Source organism: Bubalus kerabau, chromosome 2 (assembly GCF_029407905.1).
Source record: "Bubalus kerabau isolate K-KA32 ecotype Philippines breed swamp buffalo chromosome 2, PCC_UOA_SB_1v2, whole genome shotgun sequence".
NCBI lineage: Eukaryota > Metazoa > Chordata > Mammalia > Artiodactyla > Bovidae > Bubalus > Bubalus kerabau.
This window is the reverse complement of record NC_073625.1, coordinates 105,836,901-105,861,597: the sequence shown is the minus strand read 5'-3', so window position 1 is coordinate 105,861,597 and position 24,697 is coordinate 105,836,901. Positions and strand designations below refer to the sequence as shown.

The 24,697-nt window shown below is 37.0% G+C and overlaps 1 protein-coding gene across 23 annotated transcripts in view; it reads left to right on the top strand.

Annotated features, from left to right (window-relative positions):
- ZBTB20 (zinc finger and BTB domain containing 20) overlaps positions 1–24,697 on the top strand; it is an 869,429-nt gene that overhangs the window by 327,139 nt on the left and 517,593 nt on the right. For 22 of the 23 annotated variants that reach the window (XM_055568236.1, XM_055568251.1, XM_055568250.1 and 19 more), the window contains one exon: positions 9,496–9,569. The exons of the other annotated variant lie outside the window; for it this stretch is intronic. The gene's annotated coding sequence lies outside the window, so the exon portion shown is untranslated. The remainder of the gene's footprint in view (positions 1–9,495; positions 9,570–24,697) is intronic. 23 annotated transcript variants of the gene reach the window in all.

Here is a 24,697-nt window from a genome sequence, read left to right as displayed (position 1 = left end):
AGATGTTTATATCTTTCCTTTTCTCCTTTGCTTTTCGCTTTTCTTCTTTTCATAGCTATTTGTAAGGCCTCCCCAGACAGCCATTTTGTTTTTATATACCTAAATAAGAAGCATTCAAGAAAAAAAAAACCCTACAATTAATATCCTTAATGATGAAAAACTGAGTGGTTTAAGATAAGGCAAATAGGCAAGGCTGTCAGATCTCACCTCTTCTGCTAAAGATTGTACTAGTATATCTGTCCAGAAATGTAAGAAAAATAAAGAAAAAGAGGAAATAAAGCAAAGAAAGAAAAAAAAGGAACAGGAAAGAAAGAAATCAAAAGTATCCAGATTGGAAAGTAATAAGTGTTATTTGCAGAAAATGTTATAAGTATGTAGAGAACATTAAGGAATGCATGCACACACACAAACTAAAAATTGAGCATAACACGTTCACTGAGTACAAGAGCATTATACACAAGTCAATTGTATTTCTGTATATAAGCATATTTCAGAATTACTAAGGGTTCAGTTCCAGATACTTCAATTAAGCAAGTCACACAAATCTTTTGATTTCAATAATTCATATAAAATTATGTTTACACTATACTGTAGTTCTATTAAGTGTGCAATAGCATTATGTATGTACACACTTTCATTTAAAATACTTTGCTACTAAAAATGCTATCATCTGAGACTTCCCCTAGTTGGAGTCTTTTGCATCAGAAATCAATAATAACAAATTGCCATCAGATCAGATCAGAGCAGTGGCTCAGTCGTGTCCGACTCTTGGCGACCCCATGAATCGCAGCACACCAGGCCTCCCTGTCCATCACCAACTCCCAGAGTTCACTCAGACTCACGTCTGTCAAGTTAGTAATGCCATCCAACCATCTCATCCTCTGTCGTCCCCTTCTCCTCCTGCCCCCAATCCCTCCCAGCATCAGAGTCTTTTCCAATGAGTCAACTCTTTGCATGAGGTGGCCAAAGTACTGGAGTTTCAGCTTTAGCATCATTCCTTCCAAAGAAATCCCAGGGCTGATCTCCTTTAGAATGGACTGGTTGGATCTCCTTGCAGTCCAAGGGACTCTCAAGAGTCTTCTCCAACACCGCATTTCAAAAGCATCAATTCTTTGGCGCTCAGCCTTCTTCACAGTCCAACTCTCACATCCATACATGACCACAGGAAAAACCATAGCCTTAACTAGATGAACCTTTGTTGGCAAAGTAATGTCTCTGCTTTTGAATATGCTATCTAGGTTGGTCATAACTTTCCTTCCAAGGAATAAGGGTCTTTTAATTTCATGGCTGCAGTCACCATCTGCAGTGATTTTGGAGCCCAGAAAAATAAAGTCTGATACTGTTTCCACTGTTTCCCCATCTATTTCCCATGAAGTGATGGGACCGGATGCCATGATCTTCGTTTTCTGAATGTTGAGCTTTAAGCCAACTTTTTCACTCTCCACTTTCACTTTCATCAAGAGGCTTTTGAGTTCCTCTTCACTTTCTGCCATTAGGGTGGTGTCATCTGCATATCTGAGGTTATTGATATTTCTCCTGGCAATCTTGATTCCAGCTTGTGCTTCTTCCAGTCCAGCATTTCTCATGATGTACTCTGCATATAAGTTAAATAAGCAGGGTGACAATATACAGCCTTGACGAACTCCTTTTCCTATTTGGAACCAGTCTGTTGTTCCATGTCCAGTTCTAACTGTTGCTTCCTGACCTGCATACAAATTTCTCAAGAGGCTGATCAGGTGGTCTGGTATTCCCGTCTCTTTCAGAATTTTCCACAGTTTATTGTGATCCACACAGTCAAACGGAGAAGGCAATGGCACCCCACCCCAGCACTCTTGCCTGGAAAATCCCATGGACGGAGGAGCCTTGTGGGCTGCAGTCCACAGGGTCGCTAAGAGTCGGACAGGACTGAGCGACTTCACTTTCACTTTTCACTTTCATGCATTGGAGAAGGAAATGGCAACCCACTCCAGTGTTCTTGCCTGGAGAATCCCAGGGACGGGGGAGCCTCATGGGCTGCCGTCTAAGGGGTCGCACAGAGTCGGACATGACTGAAGCGACTTTGCAGCACAGTCAAAGGCTTTGGCATAGTCAATAAAGCAGAAATAGATGTTTTTCTGGGACTCTCTTGCTTTTTCCATGATCCAGCGGATGTTGGCAATTTGATCTCTGGTTCCTCTGCCTTTTCTAAAACCAGCTTGAACATCAGAAAGTTCACGGTTCACATATTGCTGAAGCCTGACTTGGAGAATTTTGAGCATTTGTTGACTAGCGTGTGAGATGAGTGCAATTGTGAGGTAGTTTGAGCATTCTTTGGCATTGCCTTTCTTTGGGATTGGAATGAAAACTGACCTTTTCCAGTCCTGTGGCCACTGCTGAGTTTTCCAAATTTGCTGGCATATTGCCATAAGAAATAAAATAATGAAACACTGAAATATTGAAAGAATTACCAAAGTATGACACAGATACATGGAATCAGCAAATGCTTTTGGAAAAAATGGTATCTGTAAACTTGCTTGATGCAGTTACCACAGTCTTTCAATTTGTAAAAAATGCAATATCTATAAAGTAAATGTAGTACTGTGCTAGTACAGGCATACTTCACTTTATTCTTTGTTTGTGCCACAAACAATGAAATTTAGAAAACAATTCTATTCACAAGAATAGAAAAAGAATCAAAAAGAATAAAGGCATTTTTAGAAAAACTGATAACCTGATCCTAAAGTTCATGTGAAAATGCAAAGGACTCAGAACAATAAAAATAATTTTGAAAAGGAGAACAAAGTTAGACAACTTAACTTCCAGGTTTTAAAAACTTTTTAATAAAAACTATAATGAAGAAGAACATACAGTAATGATATAGAAGTCAGTAAATGTAATTGTAAGTAATTTTATTATGTGAAATATAAATGAATATCCATGGTGCTAAGAGTATACAAAAATTTTTTTAAAAAATTAAAAAAAAGATTTCTACCTCACAGCATACACAAAGATTAACTCAAAATAGATCATGGATCTAAATGTAAGAGCTAAAACTATAAGACTTCTATAAGGAAATGAGAAAATCTGCATGACCTTATGGTAGACAGAGTTTTATATCTGACCCTAAAAACATGATACAAAAAAGAAAAAGTTTGGTAATTTGGGTCTCATCAAAATTAAAAACTCTTGCACTTCAAAGGATTCCACTAAAATTAAAATACTGGGAGAAAATTTATGCTCTACAAATATATATCTAATAAAATATTTTTAAATTTCATAATACATAAAGAATTCTTCAATAATAAAAAAACAAACAACCCAATGAAAAAATTGGACAAAATATTTGAATAGATATTTCACAAAAAAATATATTAAAATGTCTAATAAACACATTAAAAGATGTTCAGTGTCATTAATCTTTAAGGAAACGTAAATTAAAACTGAAGTGAGATACTAGTTTACACCAACAGTTGTGTCTGTAATAAAAGACAGGTGGGGTAACAAATACTGGTGAAGACAGAAGGAAACTGGAGCCCTCGTAGGTTGCTGGTCAGAATTTAAAATGGCACAGCCTCTTCAGAAAATAACTTGATATCTTAAAAGTTAAACTTATTTTTCTGACCCAAGCAATTCCACTTCTAGGAATCTCCCTAAGAGAAATGAAAACATGTCCACAGAGAGGCATATACATGCAAATGCACGTAGCAGCATTATTCATAATAGTAAAAAATTGGAAGCAATCCACATGTCCATCAACTGATGAATGGATTAACAAAATGTCATATATTCATACAATGGCATACTATTCATACATAAAACGGAATAGAGTATTGCTATATGCTTTGTGCCTGTGTGTTCACTCACTCAGTTGTATCTGACTCTTGGCAAGCCCATGGACTGCAGCCTGCCAGGCTCCTCTATCCATGGAATTTTCTAGGCAAGAATACTGGCGTAAGTTGCCATTTCCTGTTTCAGGGGATCTTCAAATCCAGGGATCAAACCCCCATGTCTCCTGCATTGGCAGGCAGATTCTTCACCACTGTGCCACCTGGGAAGTCCCACTATATACCACAGCATGTATCAATCTGAAAAACATTATGATAAGAGAGAAAAAAAAAAAGCCAAATGCAAGAAACCACATAGTGTGTGATTGCATTTATAAGAAATGGTCAGAAAATGTAAATGTTTGGAGACAGAAAGCAGATTAATTGTTGTCTGGGACTGGGAATAATAGTGGGGATTGACTGCCTAAGAACATGAAGGGTCTTTTTTGGAGTGACAAAAATGTTCTAAATGAATTGTGGTGATGATAGCTGAACTCTAAATTTACTTAAAATCATTAAATTTTGCACTTACAAGGATGAATTTTATTACATAATTATACCTCAATAAACTTAAAGAAATTATGCTTATTAAAACTAAGGAGAGAGATACCTGGCAGATACTCCCTTAACCAAATGACCAAGATTAACATCCCTAGTGATAAGTCATATGGATATCAGAGACCCCATGACATGATGTTATCAGAAGAGCACTTCATTCTTTTGCATTCTTCTCTGATGCTTTTGAACTGTGGTGTTGGAGAAGACTCTTGAGAGTCCCTTGGACTGCAAGGAGATCTAACCAGTCCATTCTAAAGGAGATCAGTCCTGGGTGTTCTTTGGAAGAAGTGAGGCTAAAGCTGAAACTCCAGAAATTTGGCCACCTCATGCGAAGAGCTGACTCTTTGGAAAAGACTCTGATGCTGGGAGGTATTGGGGGCAGGAGGAGAAGGGGATGACAGAGGATGAGATGGCTGGATGGCATCAGTGACTCAATGGACGTGAGTTTGAGTGAACTGCGGGAGTTGGTGATGGACAGGGAGGCCTGGTGTGCTGCAATTCATGGGGTCGCAAAGAGTCAGACACAACTAAGTGACTGAACTGAACTGAACTAAAACTGTAATCCCAGGCTAATTATGAGAAGTGAAGTGAAGTGAAAGTCTCTCAGTCGTGTCTGACTCTTTGCGACCCCATGGACTGTATAGTCCATGGAATTCTCCAGGCCAGAATACTGGAGTGGGTAGCCTTTCCCTTCTCCAGGGGATCTTCCCAACCCAGGGATCGAACCCAGGGTCTCTCCCACATTGTGGGCAAATTCTTTACCAGCTGAGCCACAAGGGAAGCCCAATTATGAGGAAACATCAGTCAGATCCAAACTGAGGACCATTTCACAAAATATCTGACCACTACTCTTCAAAACTATCAAGGTCCTGAAGAACAAGAAAAAACTGAGAAATTGTTACAGATCAGAGGAGACTTTAGAGAAGAGCATTTTGGCAACCCACTCCAATATTCTTGCTTGGAGAATCTGAATGATGTGCTACAGTCCATAGGGTTGCAAAGAGTCAGACACAACTGAAGCAATTTAGCATGCAGAGGAGATTTAGGATAAAAGATAGCTGAATGCATCTTTTTATCCATGGATCTAATTAGATGCATTTATCTAATTATCCATGGATCTTTTATCCATTAGATCCAAGGATCTAATCCAAGATACCAGGTAGATTAATTCAGGTATCCTGGATTAGATCCTTGAAAGAGACAAAATATATTAGTGGAAGAGCTGGTGACATCTGAATAAAGTCTGTAGTTTAGGTAATAGTATTGTATCAGTGTTAATTTCTTACCTTGGTTATGTACAATGTTAAAGTTAAGAGAACATAGTGAAGGAAATATCAGAATTCTTTGAGCTACCTTTGCAACTTTTCCATATATGTGAAATTATTTCAAAATTAAAAGTTAAAATGTTTAAAAGAAATGGGAAATTTATAGGTTAAAGGGGAATTGTGGTTCAAATGTAATGTGCAGATATTGTTCAGATCTTAATTCAAACTAGTCAGCTGTTAAAAAAAATAAAGTCAATCATTTGAGAGAATATTTAGTAACATTAAATAATTACTATTATTTTTGATGTGATACAATGGTGTTGTGATTTTTTAAAGTCATTATTTTCTAATAATACATACTAACATATTAATGGATGGAGTAATATGACATCTGGGATTGTCTTTAAAATGATCTGGTGGAAAAAAAAGTTAGAGCATAGATGAAGTAAACACTGACCTCGGGTGATAAATACGTATGAGTTCTTTTCTTTTGGGGAGAGGGGAGTTCTATTTTACTATACTCTCTATTCTTGCATATGTTTGAATTTTTTCACAATAAATTTTAAGTGAAAAGGAAACAAAGACTAAGAGAAATAATCAAATATCGTCATTTGGTCTCTATGCTGACCACAGGCGAGTGTGGTCATAGAGAGGTGAGTGAACTCGCAAAAACAATCTGAGCAGGATATAATTGGTGCTGAAGAATTGGGAGAGCATTAAGAGAACTGCCTGGATGAGCATAGACTTCCTAAGCTGGAGTGCTTTGTTGATCTTTCCTTGAAGTTCTGTGACCTGGTGATATCTAAAACCTCTACCTATGTGAGGATTTTAAAAAGTAGAGTGTAGTCAGAAGCAGCCCTTTTTCCTAGTCAATACTAAGATCTATAGTTCTTCACCCCTCTTAAGTTTTTTATTGTCTGGGGATTTGTTTTTTGGCCTTGTGACTTAGGATGGGTTGCTGTAATATAATGCATTTGCTACTTCTCTGGAAAGACATTCAGAATCTTTAACTAGTGCAGAATATGTACAACTCTCTTTGCTAAAGGGTCTCTGCCAAGAGAAGCATTCTTACGGGCTTTGTAATTTGCATTGATTACTGAGTTGTTTACCAGTGCATCACTGGCTGTTGACTGTATTCTATAAAGCCTGGCAAAGTTCTATCTTGATTAAAGAAGTCTGACATTGGTGGTCAATTTTAATAACTAAGGTTGTTCTGGATAACTTGAAAAAATTTTAACAGATTTTGGAACTTGAAATGTCAAGAGCAAGTTATTCTTATTGATGACACGTACTCCGGAAATCTAGTATTTTAAAGGTGGATTCAGTGTACAGTACTGAACTTAACAAAAACAGAAGTTGAAAAGTAGACAATAGTGCCAAAAATAAGATCCTAGTCTTAACTTCTCTGCTCCTTAATCTAATCTGGCATGCCTTCAGAATATTTCACTTTCTTGATGACCAGTCTTCCAAACAGTTTCTAACCAATACTTAACCCCACTGCATAGTAGCAGAGTTAATGATTTCTCATGAGGCTGATATGAATAGGAACCATATTCATATCAAAGACAACTGGTCCCACTTCCAGGTCCATCTTTGGGCCAAGATACGTAGTCGCCAACAGTGAGTTGGCGACTGTATTTTTTGAGTCCTGGCGCAAAGTAAGATCCATCTGTTTTGCCCAGCCGTTTGCTTGAGTGCCACAAAATGGTCCTGTTATTAGTCTTATTTGCGGTCCTATTTAAGGTTAGGGGATAATATAAATAAACTTCAGTCCTCCTTATGATGAATGTAGCATGGGAATTAAAAGTGGTGGTGGTGGTAGTGGTAAGTGATGTTGCATCTCTATTTTCTCAATTGCTCTGTTTTCTTTGGATTGGAAAACAGACATTTAAGAATGAGTTTGTCATCTGGAAGGATAGTTGTGACCAAGTTTCCCTCAACAGGATACAAGATGTTATTTTTGAGCTTCATTACCCACACCAAGGGGGAAAAAAGAGAAAGGGAAAAAATAAATAAGGAGGAAAGTGAAAGTAAGGAATAAACAGGCAGAGACAGAAAAGGGAAAATAAAGGTCAAAGAGGAGAAAGGAATGACATGCAAAGAGGAGACTATAACTTAGTAGACTTTCTATTCATAGAAACTGCTTTATTGTTTTGAACTGAGTTCAATTCACTCAACATCTGGTGAATTAAGGAAAAGGAAATCTGACACTAAATTGAACTGCAAGTTGTCAGTTAAACAGTTTATATATAAATATGCAGTCTTGTTTCTATCGCCTTTTCTTATCTAAACTAGACAGTGAATCAGTTTCACTAACCATATGTGATTGGTGAGTAGAACAGTATCAGTTGGTGATTCAGATTTATATAGAGATGGGCAGCTCTTATATTTCTGAATCATTTATTAGGGATTATTGTTATTCGACATTATTTCTGAGCATGAGTTATTTTTGTCAGCTTCTTTTATGAATGTTTTGTTGCCTTATAAGGAAATATGTGCACTCCCCTCCTCATAGTCAGTTGTCCCTGGTGACGCCTCCATAATTTCTGTCTTTACACTGGTGCATTTTTGGTCTAATTCAGGCATGTGAGAAGCAGGGGAAAAGTTTAGTTAGTCAGTGATTTTGTGTGTGTGTGTGTGGATCCATTCATGGATAGATCTAGTGAATTTGAACCAGTTTGAACGTACAAACTGTGTGCATCAAATAGACACAATACACAAAATATTCTTTTATATAATCCAAGGGAAAACGAAAGTAGAACTCACAAGTAAGAAATAGATACATTTTCAAAAATAGATGCAGTTTCAAGGCCGATTTATGATTATGCTCTTATATGTGGAGATGTTAAAATATTACCTTGCATTAATATGAAGATGGACATAAACATACCACATTTAGTGCTACAAATATATAAAAAATGGACAGCATGATGTAAAGTAAAAGATAATTGTGTTATCTCCTTTTTATACTAAAAATCTATATTTTTCTAAACCTGTTGTATCAATTATTTGAAGCTAAAAATAAGGATGACTTAATCCTGTCTGGTTTTTTTAAATATTATCTTATTTATAGGTGATGTTGTATGAAAAAATAAAGGGCTACAAAAATTAATATGACATTTTAAGCCCAGATAGTTATTAAATACTTTTATCTTAATGCCTGGACTCTTAATTCAAAAATTAAAAATAGATATTTTAAAAGATGCATTTATGGTTATTTAAACCAAGAGAGGTAGTTTAAACCCTGATGGTCTTCCCATGTTGCTTAAAACAGCAGTGCTTCATACAATAAGCTCTATAGTATGATGTCATCTGGAGTGCACTAAACCCTTAATGCCTTGCAATGGGCATTTGTACTGCTAAATATGTTTCTTTGCCTCTGCTTCACCGTTTGCCCCTCAGTCATTTGAAAGCAGTGGGTCTAATGTTATTTTCCAATTTTATTTGAAGTTGTAATTTCCCTTTAATATGTGTATTCAGACTGTAGATTTTCTTCTTTATTCTCTGAAATAATATTGTATGTAATCTTGAAGCTTTGAAATTGTTTAGGAGTTTTGTGTTTTTTTTAATCAGAATATAGGTAAAATTTAGAAACACTGACTTTCTAGTCATATCATTATGAAGTCCTTAACATGGAGGCATATTTTGTTTTTCAGAATTGCTTTTTCTCCTCTTTAGATCCTTTTCTTTTCATTAAAAAACTACTCTGGGAAGAGGGGTTTTTTTTTTTTTTCCTTAACAGAAAAAAAAAGCTACGCTTGACTGATAATGCATTGCTTTGGATGGTGAAACATTATGAAAGTTTAATTTTTAATTAAATCTGAAATACCAATTATAACTGAAAGAGATTTTAACCTGTTTCTTTTCAGACTGCCTGAAGTTACATTTAGAGACTGAAATCACTGCACCTTAAAAACAAAAGATTGAGCTGCGCTGCATTCCTGTGAGTGAAAGCTTCCTCTACCTTCCTCTGTATTTTTGTGACCCACTCAAAAAGGGACAAAAATAGTGGTCACATAGTAACCAGACATGAGTAAGAAATTTGAATATCCCTGAAGAAATACATGTTTAAATGATTTCCTTCTTTAAAAAAAGAAAATTTGTAGGGCTCAATATTCAGTATGTCTTTTTTATCCAACCTAAATCCTTGCTCTTGGCTGGTTTGAATTGCGTTCGGGAGGGTGTCACCCACCGTGCATCAGCACAGTGACACACACCCTGTCAGGAAGGATCCTTACATTTTGGTACAAGTCTCTTTGAAAGTAACAGATTTCTAATGGAATCAAAGTAGACTCCGTTTTTCCTTTGTGATGTCATTAGAAATTTTTAGCCTTTGTGTCAGTGTAAATGGAGAGAAAGAAAGTTCATGATGACATCACAAGATTCTGTTGCCTTGAGGACTTTGGGCAAAACTAAGTAAAATGCATAATTCCCTTGTGTGCGTGTGTTCCCCATTCTGCTATGAAGCAGTCAAAATAGCACATCTTATGTCTTCCCGTGAGCTACAAGGCTGTCTCTCAGAGCCCCATTGTTCCATAAACGCATGTCAGAGTCTACCACAGTCTGGTCTACCCTTATTTAGCTGCTGTTTTGTCAATGTACTTGGAAGAACAATTAACATTTGGGATTTCAATGTCTGAATAACAGGCAGTGAATAGAACCCAAGCATATAAAAGATTCAGACGCCCAGGGTAAGAAAACAGAAGCTTATAGTTGGTGGGGGGAAAGGAAAAACACTTTAATGCCTCACTCAAAGGTTATGAAATACTACAAGGAAATTCAATGTTATAATTTTAAAAATTTTAGATAAAAAAATATATTTTGGTAATGAAATCCAGCAGGTTGTGATGTCCTCCTAAGTTTCCATTTAATGTGCTATGTGGTCTTTTGCTAGAGAGTCTTAAACACTTAAACAGCATTCATCCCCTGTTCATGTTGGAATGCCGAATGTGGGGTGTATTGCATTGTGGTTTTCAGAGTGTCACGGTGCCTTTAGACAGAGTACACTAAAGGTGATTCAGATGACTTCTTCCATTTTCACTTTGGTTTACTTCACTCTTTCATTATCAACTACAGTTCTCATATGTTTACTGTAGACATTTCTGACATTGCTTAAACGTCCCTGCCTATTGTCTAAATTCTTGCTAGGTCCATTTTTTTTGGAAAGATGATGCATGGACAGAACAAGATCACCTCACTGTCAGGGTATCTGGTGAACTGGAGGGAACTTTGGCAGCTTATATTAATGTATGCTGTCCACTGAGCATAGTGCCTGGCTGATATGAATGAATACATGATGATTATTGTTATTTTTGTCATAACTATAAGAGTCAGGAACTATAGATGGTAAGCTCTCTAAAATCAGGGTCTATTTCTTATTCATTTTTGTGATCCCCAGTGCTTGGCATAGTAATAGTAATCAAGAAATAGCTATTGTTATTAGTACAATTAGGAAATTTAAGTCAGAACTTTAGGATTTATTCATTCAAAAATTATTTATTGTGGAGATGTGTTGAATGAAGTTTTTGACAGTGAAGAAGATAATTATAAAGGAATTTGTCAAAGACAAATCTATTATTCACCATATAACATTAGACATCAGTCTCCTAGCCCTTCTCTTCTTTGACTTTATACTTCTTTCTCCTGACCAGAATGAGAAGTGCCCATTCAAACCATATCCTTTTTGTCTGTGAAGTGGGCTTCACTAGTTTTCCATCTAGTTGTGTCTTACATGTCATATACTGAAGTTGTCTCCAAAGATAAATCTACCTGACTCTAGGATGGATGGTGCTGTGTACCTGCTTGTCTATGTAGCAGATTGTGCTTCAAGAAAATGGGGCAAATGGTACAAAAGATATTGGGTCAAGAGACCAGAGATTTGGGAAGTTGCCATTAGAAACTTCTACTTTCAGTGCATTGAGAGCCAGAATCAATTTCTCAGCACAAATAAGATGACAGCATTCCTTAGAACTCAGAACCATTTGACCCTTTCTAAGTTTAGCTTCCTGGTTTCTTTCTTTTTTTTTTTTGCTTGTTTTGCTTTCTTTTTAACATAAAGTTTTCTGTCCCCCAACACCAATTTTAATTTATTTCTAAAAGGGGTTCCTTTATTTTTATTAAATTAGCTTCTGGTGATGCAAATGAAGGCTCTCATAAAACTTGGCCTCTGAGGCAAAGCTAAAATGATAAAATTTAAGCTTCATGAACTGTACTGTTATCATGTGGAATAATGTTTAGGGACATCAAATGACTTTATAAACACATTTAATATTTTTTAAGATTAAAAGATTGAGGTGAAAGGGATTTAAGGGCAAAGCATCATCAAAAATTACAGGTAGAAAGTATATAAGAAATAAAAAGTCCAGTCATCTTATTTTGAAATAAGTAAATGGAGTCCCAGGTTAGGGCATGCAGGTTACCCAAATGATACTGACTACCAATGCAAATCACCCTCAGACATCTAGGACTGAGAGTAGACCCAGTTTTAGACTCTGAGTGTTTGATCTTTCTTCTACACTCTGAGTCTGAGCTGTGTTTGCTGAGGAGCAAACCGTCTCAGGCTCATCTTATGAGACCCACTTAACTGCGGTGCCCTCTTCCAACTAGTCCAAAATTCATATATAAAGAGCTGCTGCTGCTGCTAAGTCGCTTTAGTCGTGTCCAACTCTGTGCGACCCCATAGACGGCAGCCCACCAGGCTTCCCCATCCCTGGGATTCTCCAGGCAAGAACACTGGAGTGGGTTGCCATTTCCTTCTCCAATGCATGAAAGTGAAAAGTGAAAGTGAAGTCGCTCAGTCGTGTCTGATTGTAGCGACCCCATGGACTGCAGCCTACCAGGCTTCTCTGTCCATGGGATTTTCCAGGCAAAAGTACTGGAGTGGGGTGCCATTGCCTTCTCTGATATAAAGAGCATTATGGTACATTTTGATATTATGCCTCTGGTTGTATATTGAGTCACATAGAGGCAAAATTATGTCATATAGAGGCAATTAAATTTATTGACTTAATATTCTTTATGATGATTTCTGGGGCTTCCCAGGTGGCGCTAGTGGTAAAGAAACTATCTGCCAGTGCAGGAGATGTAAGAGACATGGGTTCGATCCCTAGATTGGGAAGATCCCCTGGAGGAGAGCATGCAACCCACTCCAGTATTCTTACCTGGAAATCCCATGGACAAAGGAGTTGGTGGGCTACAGCCCATAGGTTTGCACAGAGTCAGACACGACTGAAGCAACAGCATGCATGCATGATGATTTACAAAGCAGACAGAAGGCCATTAGAAACTTCAGTAGTCTAATTGGGCTTAGAGGCAAGATAAAACCGGTAATCTGAACAGAGCCATTGTGACATGGAATTCAGACTTCCCAAAAGGGTGCATCATGCATGGTGTCAGAATGTCATTGTTGCCAATGGTCATTTCCATCAGAGAAAAGTTTTTTGGGTCTGAAAAAAATTGAAATAAACTTTAATAATTTAAAATAAATTACTTGCTCTAGTAATTTATTTCAGGTTTCCTTTATTGGATTCTGACATTTAGCAATCCAAAGAGACCATTGTAGGGACTTTTTTATTATTTTACCCAGAGCTAAATCCTGGGTACATCTTAGTTTCTTTCTCAAACATATTTATCCTCTCCAGAATTTTCCAACTCCCACCATGAAGAAACTCAAGTCACTGTGGACAAAAAATTGGTGGCCTAAGTCTTTGTGTCCCAAACAGGAGACATTGTTCTGCCTTAAAACATGTCATGGAAGCTTTGGCATATAGAGAAGGGACAATTAGAGAATGAGGATGCCAGAGCAAGGCTTTAGATGTAGGTACCCAACAAAGTTTCTCCTCAGACCTCTTCCCTCTTTTTTCCATAATAATGAATTAAAATTTATTCTATGCCTCTTATGAGCAATTAATTTTACCAGAATATATAGATAAATAGTGCCTATTTTCTATCATCAAGGAGTTCATAATCTAGTTGGACAACAGATATGTCTTTCTTATAGATAAAATATTTTATAGATATAGTAGAGGAAGTAAATGGTTATCACTTCTTCTGGGCCATCAGGGAATAATATAATATTAATAAGCAGCCTAAGCAGAGAGGAACTGAAGAAAGAATGGTAACGGTGTGATCTGATTATAGAATGGGGCTTCCCTGGTGATTCAGATGGACTACGCAGTGCTGGTTGGGGCCAGTGTTTCCCGAAGTATGGGTTGCAATTCATTCATAGGTCATGAAATCTGTTTAGAGGATCACAGTCATGGTGCTTTTAAGAAATAGAATTAAAGAAAAAGGTGTATAAAAATAGGGTGTTTCAAATTTTTAAGATAATGGATTGAAAAATAAATATATTACTTACTGGGAATCACACTATCAAAATATGAAAGCAGATATGAAATACTCAACTGGTATAATCCTGACTAAGGGATAATATTATTTCCCCCTTGTTTTCACAAATGAGAAAGTAGAAGAAATAAGCAGTTTGTCCCAGGTCATACAAAAGGCAAATGGTTGAGATAGGATGTGAATATGTCTGTCAAACACCACATGCATACTTTTCCCATGATTTGAGACTTTTTCAGGGTTGTATATTTCACTGTTGATACCTCACGCATTTGTATCTTAAGTCTCAAATTATAGTCCTATATTTCCAATTTCCTTATTTAATCTTCAACTGGATATTACACCACTTTCTCAGAATCACTATATCAAAATTGTAATTCAGTTCAGTTCAGTTCAGTCACTCAGTCATGTCCGACTCTTTGCAACCCCATGAACTGAAGCACTCCAGGCCTCCCTGTCCATCACTAACACCTGGAGTCCACCCAAACCCATGTCCGTTGTGTCAGTGATGCCATCCAACCATCTCATCCTCTGTCATCCCCTTCTCCTCCAATCTTTCCCAGCATCAGGGTCTTTTCCAATGAGTCAGCTCTTCGCATCAGGTGGCCAAAGTATTGAAGTTTCAGCTTCAACATCAGTCCTTCCAATGAACACCCAGGACTGATCTCCTTTAGAATGGACTGGTTGGATCTCCTTGCAGTCCAAGGGACTCTCAAGAGTCTTCTCCAACACCACAGTTCAAAAGCATCAATTCTTCTGTGCTCAGCTCTCTTTATAGTCCAACTCTCACATCCATACATGACCACTGGAAAAATCATAGCCTCAACTAGATGGACCTTTGTTGACAAAGTAATGTCTCTGCTTTTAAATATGCTGTCTAGGTTGGCCATAACTTTATCTTCCTAGTTAAAAAATCATCCTCCTTTGACTATCCTGATATTTTTTAACCCCAATTGTCAAGGTCATCTTGACTCAAAATATCTCATTCTTGCCTCTCCTATCCCCCTATGTATCCAATAAATGGCCAATATTTCTCCTTTTTTTGGTACCTCTGTCCTCATCAAGTTTTCATCTTCTCTTGTAGTACTAATCTCTTAGTTGGGAGAAGCAGAGGGAAGGCAGATCTGTTCATCCTAAATACTGTTGCCCATTGGGGTTCATGAAGCAGGAGCCCTAAGATCATGTCACTTTTTTTTCAGACAAAACTTTAATATTCTATATTAATTACCAAACAATTCCTAACCAATATTTCTGAACACTCTAAAATCTAATTTTATCCCCATTGTTTACTTAATTTTATGATTTAATATACTGTACTCTTAGGCCAGATTTCCTCACCCACATCTGTTAGTGTTGTTCCTGTTATCTGAAATGTTCATCATTCTGTATTTCCATATGCAAATCTAACACATCCTTCCTGGCTACTTTTAAATGCTCTTTGTTCCATGAAACCTTCTCTCCCTGACCTAGCCAGAAATATTACACTCTCCCCTACCTACCAAACTCACTTAGCACATGTAGTAGCCCTGCCAACGGTTTCATTTTGGACTTCTAGTCTTTAAAGCTGTGAGAGAATGTATATGTTTTAAGCTAACAAGTTGGGCTTCTGGGTGGCTCAGATTGTAAAGAATAATTTGTTACCAAAGCCTAAAAATCTAATACATCACCCACCTACACTTTTTTTGAGACATGAGTTACTTTCTATATTTTTAAACAATATTTATGGACATGCCTTATTGTTTTTTTAACTAGAAAGCAAATTCTTAGGGTTAGAGTCCATATTAATTGATATTTCTCAACCCTGTAGAATCTCCCACAATAGAATCATTAATTCAATATTCAACCATGCCAAATAGTGGGAATATAGAAATGATCCCTTAGGATCACATGAAATTTATAGTCTTCTAAGGATGAGATGGCTGGATGGCATCACAGACTCAATGGACGTGAGTCTGGGTGAACTCCGGGAGTTGGTGATGGACAGGGAGGCCTGTCGTGCTGCAAATCATGGGGTCACAAAGAGTCGGACACGACTAAGCAACTGAACTGAACTGAACTGAAGGAAATCAGACATTAAATAAGTAAACAAATAATTATAAAATTAAAAATTGTAGTCCATGAGAAGAGCTAATAGATATGCAAGACAAGAATGGGTGGAGAAAATCTATTATACTTTCCATTGGGTGCTCAGGAAATAATTCTTAGACAAAGTGTCATTTAAGTTGAGACTTTGAAAGACAGAATCAGCCAGGTGAAGAATTTGGGGTGGGGATGGAAGCTTGAGAGGGGAAAAAGTTCCAGACAGAAACAGCACGGACAAAGCCCTGAGGCAAGGGCAAACTGTGAATTCAAGGAAGTAAACAGATTCCAGAGTAGCTAAAGCAGAAGGAGGAAAGGAGGAGCATAACTGGAGGTGAGGTCAGAGAAGTAGCCAGGGTGGGGAATTTGGATTTTATTCTGAATACACTGGAAAAGCACATAGTAGACATGCAAAAAAAGTGAGTAGATGGATAAATAAATATTAATTGAAGAATAGCTTAAGAATAGAGCAAGATGAAGACAATTCAAAGGTACCTTGTAAACAATAGATCTATATATTTGTTTTGAAGCCTTACTGAAAGTTTACTTCTGAATTTGAGGAGGGTTTTGGACTTTTGAAACAGAGGTCTACTAGTTCACAACATGTTCCCCATCTACATAACCAAAATAGTCTCTGACAACCTTCTAAGATAAGGTCAAGTTAATTTTATTTCCTTTCTAGTTAATGATTATTAAAATTCTGTTGCTGGTTAATGAATCTGTTATTTTTGTTTATTTTTAAGTGCCCATTCTGTAATGTAGAAATGAGTACCGAAAAAAGTGTTTTACTCTTAGAATGTATTTTTAACTGTTAAACCCTAATCTTATTTTTAATTTGAGTGTATTTTATCATGTGCAATGTCCAGGGGCCTGGAGGCATAAAAAACCTTGAAAATAAATCCTCATTTTCCTCATTAATACTACCTATATTATGACTGAATTTCTGGATTAGAAACAAGCCAGACTGTCTTAAAGTATGATGCATTAATATTCTGGAATGCCACTAAATCAGAAGAGAGATATTGGTTTGTTTGCAAAGTGATGGAAATTATCCCCTTTTGCAATTAAAGAAGAAATAGAGTAGAGAGAATGTGAAAATTAAACCATAGAGAACTAGGTTAAGCTCTAAAGATATGAGTACTTATCCACTGTAACTCAGTCAAAAGACACAGAATCTTAAAATATTATGTCTACAGAGAATTATAGGAATTATTTATTCCAGTCTCCTCATTTTGGAGATGAACATAATTTAGGCCTAGAATTCCTGTTCAAGTTGTACAGTTAAACATTTAATGGCAGGCTGGAACTCTAATTCTTAAGAGCTAGATTAACACAGCCAAACCAGCTAATCTGTGATCAAAGCCCCTATTGTAACCCTTTCAAGGTCTTGGGTGGAAAAAGGAATATTAAGTATAGGAGATGAGTCTACAGACAAGTTTTAATTAATAAAAATCTGAACAATAAGTATTACTCACAATCTGTTTACTTAATGTACCAGATGCTTTATAAAAGTTGTCTTTAATCCTCACTACCACGCTCAGCAACGACTCAGCAAACTCAGAATAATTTCCATTTTATAATGAGAATACTGAGATCCAGAAAGATTAAGTAATATCCAAGATTGCAAAGACAGTAAATGAGTTTTGTATTGATGCCAGACCTGATTCAAACCCTGTGCTGTCCCCTGCTGGGTGTTTTTATCTGGTGAATTTTGTTACCACTTTAGGTCATGTGGTCACAGAGGTCACTAGTTCTCTAATAGTCCAAATGTCTAAAAAATGTTAGGAAGTTCTTTGAAAAAAGTTAGGAAGGTAAAGAAAAGACCTTTACCTTTTTCTTTAGGTAAGGTACCCTCTCTGCATAAAGGTCTTTACATTTAATTCTTAAAACGTCTCAAAATAGAGGCTATAACCTTTAGTTTATATTTTTAGGAAACTGAGGGTCAGTGAGATTAAATAGTTCCATCTTCAATTCCCCATGTTATTATAAAAGCCCAAGCCAGGATTCAAACATAGATTTGTCTGACCCAAGTATTTTTCCATTATTATACCCACATGCCAAGTCTGCTCTTCTCCTGGATGCTAGTCTTCTATGGTCCACATCCTCAACTCCTTATATGGCAAAATAGAATTTAATACATGGTCTTATAGATTTCCCAAGAAAAAAGAATATGTTGAGATGATGCTTTTATAATTAAGTTATGTTATCTTGCCTGGAAATAAATACAGAGCCCCTATACATGTTTCCATCTTTGAGAAATGAAGAGCTGGGAAAGAAAAGAGAAAGTGAAAGATACTCAGTCATGTCTGACTCTTTGTGAGCCCATGGACTATATAGTCCATGGAATACTCCAGACCAGAATACTGGAGTGGGTAGCCTTTCCCTTCTCCAGAGGATCTTCCCAACCCAGGGATCAAACCAGGGTCTCCTGCATTGCAGGTGGATTCTTTACCAACTGAGCTATCAGGACTGGGAAAATTGGTCACATCCATGACATTAGTCTTTCATTTCTACATCATCTTGACTCACAGTGTCTCTGAGTCCAAGATCCCAGTCATATCACAGACAATGGCACTACTAACTTTGATTGTCCTTGGCAACCTCTTTGTAAAGAGAAAGAAATAAAATATTGTGTTAATTAGACTAATGAGAAAAAAGTGAAGTGTACATTTTCCTTCTGAAGTCTAGCTTAATTGAAGCTTTATAAGCCTGATCAGAGATCTAGGTCAATGAAAGTGCACATCTTACTGCTACTAAAAAAAAAATAAAGAAAAGTAGAAGAAAACCCAAACATAGTTATCAATTGTTACTATTATTTTGTAATGACCACTGAGGACTACCTTAGAAGTGAATTACTTGTTGAAAGTAGGAGAGAGAGAGAGAGGAAGGGAAAGAGTAAGGGAGAGAGAGGGGAAAAGAGAATATGGATGAAGAGAAAGAGGGAGATGTTGAAACATTTGTTGATGTCACATCCTACTGCAAACATGATCCTGATTCCTTCTGTGTCAGCTTTTGCAACACCAAGTATATATAACTCATTTTCTAAGGAGGTCATTTCTATTGTTGATACACTTGAACAATTATTCTAAACCTGTCACTATAGAATAGCACCCGTGTGCATAACAAGTTTATGATAATTAAAAGCAGTGCCTGTTATAGATCTGTAGTTGTTTTTTACCCCTCTGTTTCTTGAGTTTGACTTTCATATCTTTTTATGTGAAAGCCCTTAGCAGTCCATTCAAGTCTTCTAAAATAACTCAGTGAAAAACATCCTTCCTGCTTCACAGAAAGGACTTTGTTTTTTTTACTCATCCTTGCTCTTTTCAATATGTGGCCGGTGGCCTTAAATGAGAAAGTACATAAGTATATGTTTTGAACTGCTGGGTCTCCTCAGGAGAAAAAATATGTTTCCTACAATATTGTAATATTTTGCTAAAAATCCAATTCTGGTTCAGTGTTTTGCTCTCAAAGGAATTTTGAATGAAGAAAATGCTTTTGTAAGAAGGAGGAAGCTTATCTAATCTCTTCAAGACTGATGAGAAGCAATCAGGAGACTTGTGACTCTTTGAAACAGTAAATTTCCAGGGAATTAGGCACACGTTTCTCAAGAACAATAAAGAGTGTTACACTTCAGGTTGCAGCACATTGACTCCAAATGCACCGCTTCATGTATCCCAAATGGCAATTTGAAAACACCATTCTTTGAATCAACTGGAAAAGGAAGGAGGCCATGCTGAACTGACATTCTTTCAGGAGGTCATGAGAAATGGAATACCAAATGAAGTCATTCTTCTGGTTAGTATCGGATTCTCAGGGTTATAAATGTCTTATGATAAAATGTCTTCAGAGATATAGGAAAATAATAGTTATTGAGTATTAGATCTAGATTTTTGATGAAGTTGTTTACATATTTGCAATTATACCAACTTAACCATATGAAATTTGCATAATCTTCACTACAATTTTACTGAACTATTCTTTGTTTATTTGAATGCTGTAGAACTTTATCAAATAATCAATAACCAATGTATGTCTAACATTGTTATCATTGCCATTGTTGTTACTGTGTTCTCTTTTCTTCTATGAATTAGGGCTTCCAGGAATAGCTGTGAGCTTGGGTTACACATTCAATGCTACATTTGTCTTTTCTTCTTATAGAACTGGAAAGTGGGAGGGACCAACTAGATTGGTTGCTCAGATTCATCTCACCGAGAAAACTTGTCAGCAGAATTTTATTTACAGGTCCTTTTAGTAGACAGAGGAAACAGTTTACATGAAAAGCTCTCTTTTTGTAAAATAAAAACTGACTCTATCATGCTATACAAGACTCTGATTGATGACATAATACCATCCACATAATCTCTGCAGTTCCCACTAAGAAGGCAGCCAGTATAATTGAGAGGAAGGAGCGTGGGGCTGACTATCTGGAGACTTGATTCAGGCATTGTCAAACAGTTCTGTCTTAACATCATTTTCCTTATCTGTAGGGGACACTTTTCTCTATCTTACAGATATTATGCAAAGAAGTCAAATGATATATATTAAGTATTTAGAGTTCCACAGAATAAAGATAGCTTATAAATATCATGTATTACTATCACAGTAAAAGTATTAGTAGAATTATAAATCACTCTGAGGTCTCAGGAGTAAGGTGCTTTATCTGAGCTCTTAGTGGTTAGAAATTAGTTTGTTTCTTGAGTTGCCAAGTAGAGAAGTACTCTGTTGTTGCTAAGTACTATTCACACATTGGAAACAATGACTAAGAATGAATTACTAGTGATAAATTGCTTCTTTTAAAGATTTATTTTAAAGCATTCTTTATTATAAATTCTCTGAGCAGATTCTCTTCAAATTAAGAAATACTTTTAAACTGCTATATTTCTCACATTAGACTGATTTTATTTTTTGAGGGAAAGTACCATGGGTAATTTATTAATGTTCACAATCATTAAACTGGCAGCAGATAGGTATTCAGTAAGTGTTTGTTGAGTATCCTGCGTAAAAATTTAGTAAGGTTTTAGTAAAATTTGCTTTAAAAAAAGAATACAGAATTCATTAATTTGACTACATGTATACCATGTGATATATGATGATATTTAAGATTGTATGTTGTTGTTGTTCAGTCGCTGTATCATGTCTGACTCTTTGCAACCTCATGGACTGTAGCACACCAGGTCCTCTGTCCTCTACTATCTCCCAGAGTCTGCTTGAATTCATGTCCATTGAGTCAGTGATGATATCCAACCATCTCATCTTCTGTCACTCCCTCTCCTTCTGCCTTCAGTCTTTCCTGGCATTAGGGCCTTTTCCAATAAACTTGCTCTTCACATCAGATGGCCAAAGTATTAGAGCCTCAGCTTCAGCATCAGTCCTTCTAACGAATATTCAGGGTTGATTTAATTTAGGATTGACTGGTTTGATCTCTGTACTAACCAAGGGACTCTCAAAAGTCTTCTCCAGCACCACAATTTAAAGCATCAATTCTTCAGCACTCAGGCTTCTTTATGGTTCAACTCGCACATCCTTACATGACTATCGGAAAAACCATACCTTTGAATATACAGACCTTTGTTGACAAAGTAGTATATTTTTAAATACTCTATCTAGGTTTGTCATAGCTTTTCTTCCAAGGACAAGTGTCTTTTAATTTCATGGCTGCAGTCACTGTCGCCAGTGATTTTGAAGAGCCCAAGAAAATAAAATCTGTCACTATTTCTACTCTTTGTCCATCTATTTGCCATGAAGTGATGGGACCAGATGCCATGATCTTAGTTTTTTGAATGTTGAGTTTTAAGCTGGCGTTTTCACCCTCATCTACAGGCTCTTTAGTTCATCTTCACTTTCTGCTATTATATTAGTATCATCTGCATATCCGAGGTTGTTGATATTTCTCCTGGCAATCTTGATTCTAGCCTGTGATTCATCCAGCCCGGCAGCTCACATGCTGTACTGTGCATATAAGTTAAATAAATAGAGTGACAATATACAGCTTTGTCGAACTCCTTTCCCAATTTTGAACCAGTCATTTGTTCTTTGTCCAGTTCTAGTTATTGTTTCTTGATCCCTATACAGGTTTCTCAGGAGACAGGTAAGGTGGTCTGGTATTCCCACCTCTTTAAGAATTTTCCACAGTTTGTTGTGATCCACACAGTCAAAGGCTTTAGCATAGTCAATAAAGCTGAAGTTGATGTTTTACTGGAACTCCCTTACTTTCTCTATGATTCAATAAATGTTGGCAATTTGATTTCTGGTTCCTCTGCCTCTTCAAAACCCTGCCTCTACACCTGAAAGTTCTTGGCTTATGTACTGCTAAAACCTAGCTTGAAGGATTTTGAGCATAACGTTTTCCAGTCATGTGGCCACTGCTGAGTTTTCCAAATTTGCTGACATAGTCAGTGCACCATTTTAATAGCATCATCTTTTAGGATTTGAAGTAGCTCAGCTAGAATTCTGTCACCTCCACTAGCTGTGTTCGTAGTAATACTTCCTCAGGTCCACTTGATTTCATACCTCAGGATGTCCAGCTCTAGGTGAGTGACCACACCATCACGGTTATCTGGGTTATTAAGACCTTTTTTGTGTAGTTCTTCTATGTATTCTTGCCACCTCTTCTTAAACTCTTCTGCTTCTTTTAGGTCCTTACCATTTCTGTCCTTTATCATGCTCATCCTTGCATGAAACTTTCCCTTGATATCTCCAGTTTTCTTGAAGAGATCTCTAGTCTTACTCATTCTATTGTTCTCTTCTATTTCTCATTCTATTGTTCATCTAAGAAGGCCTTCTTATTTTTCCATGCTATTATCTGGAACTCTGCATTCATTTGGATATATCTTTCCTTTGATCCCTTGTCTTTCACTTCTCTTGTTTCCTCAGCTATTTGTAAAGCTTCCTCAGACAACCACTTTGCCTTCTTTTTGCTTTGAGCTGGTTTTGGTCCCTGCCTCCTGTACAATGTTGCACACCTTCATCCATAGTTCTTCAGGCAGTCTGTCTTTCGGATCTAATCCCTTGAATCTATTTGTCACTTCCACTGTACAATCATAAGGGATGTGATTTAGGTCATGTCTGAATGGCCTCATGGTTTTCCCTTCTTTAACTTAAGTCTGAATTTTTCAGTAAGAAGCTCATGATCTGAGTCACAGTCAGCACCAGATCTTGTTTTTGCTGACTTTACAGAGTTTCTTCATCTTTGGCTGAAAGGAACATAATCAATCTGATGTTGGTATGACCATCTGATGATGTCCATGTGTAGAGTCGTCTCTTGTCTTGTTGGAAGAGGGTGTTTGCTATTACCAGTGTGTTCTCTTGGCAAAATTCTGTTAGCCTTTGTCCTGCTTTATTTTGTATTCTGAGGCCAAACTTGCCTATTAATATGTGTATTTCATGACTTCCTACTTTTGCATTCTGATCCCCTATCAAAAAAAGGGCATCTTTTTTGTGTGTTTGTTCTAGAAAGTGTCATAGGTCTTCTTAGAACTGGTCAACTTCAGCTTCTTTGGCATCATTGCTTGGGGTGACTTGGACTACTCTGATTTTGAATGGTTTGCCTTGGAAATGAGTAAGAGATCACTCTGTCTTTTTTGAGATTGCACCCAAGTGCTGCATTTTGGACTTCCTTTTGTTGACTATGAGTACTACTCCATTTCTTCTAAGGGATTTTTACCCACAGTAGTAGATATAATGATCATCTGAATCTAATTCATCTGGTCCCATACATCTCAATGTGCTAATTCCTAAGATGTCAATGTTCACTCTTGCCATCTCCTTCTTGACCATGTCAAGCTTACCTGGGTTCATGGACCTAACATTCCATGTACCTAGGCAATATTATTCTTTGTAGCATTGGACTTTACTTTCACCACCAGACACATCCACAACTGACCATCATTTCTGCTTTGGCACAGCCACCTCATTTATTCTGGAGCTTTTAGAAATTGCCCTCCACTCTTGCCCGGTAGCATATTGTACCCCTTCCTACCTGGGAGGCTCATCTCCTGGTGTCATATCTTTTTGCCTTTTCATACTGTCCATGGGGTTATCTAGACAAGAATACTGGAGTGGGTTGCCATTTTCTCCTCCAGTGGACCGCATTTTGTCAGAACTCTTTACTGTGACCCATCCATCTTGAGTGGCCCTGCCTGGAATGGCTGATAGCACTGTTGAGTTGTAGAAGGAAAAGAATGAATTTTATCTATTGCTCTGAACCTGAAAGTATGATCATAATTTATTAAGCGAAAGAGCAAGTTTTCAGAATAATGAATATTTTTGAGTAAATTTATTTGTGTGTTGGTATGAACATGGAAAAGAATGATGGGATTAGTTCTTGTTAGCAAGCACAATGTGTGTGTGTGTGTGTGTGTGTGTGGCTTTTCATGATGCAGGTTCATACCTAGGGCCACATACAAAGAAATAATTGTTGAGCAAGCAAAAGTTATTAAAAGTAACTCAGTTCTTTAGTTTCTCTGGATATATAACCTGAAATGCAAAACAAAACAAAACAAAACAAAAAAACCTCTTAAGATTTCTCTTTTATTTGTCATCTCTCTCATGCATAGTACATGTCTCCATTATAGACACCCACAATGTTTCTCCTACATTTTCATCTCTCTCCTCTTCAAGAGTTCTCACGAACCCTCCTTGGCCCAGGTCAAT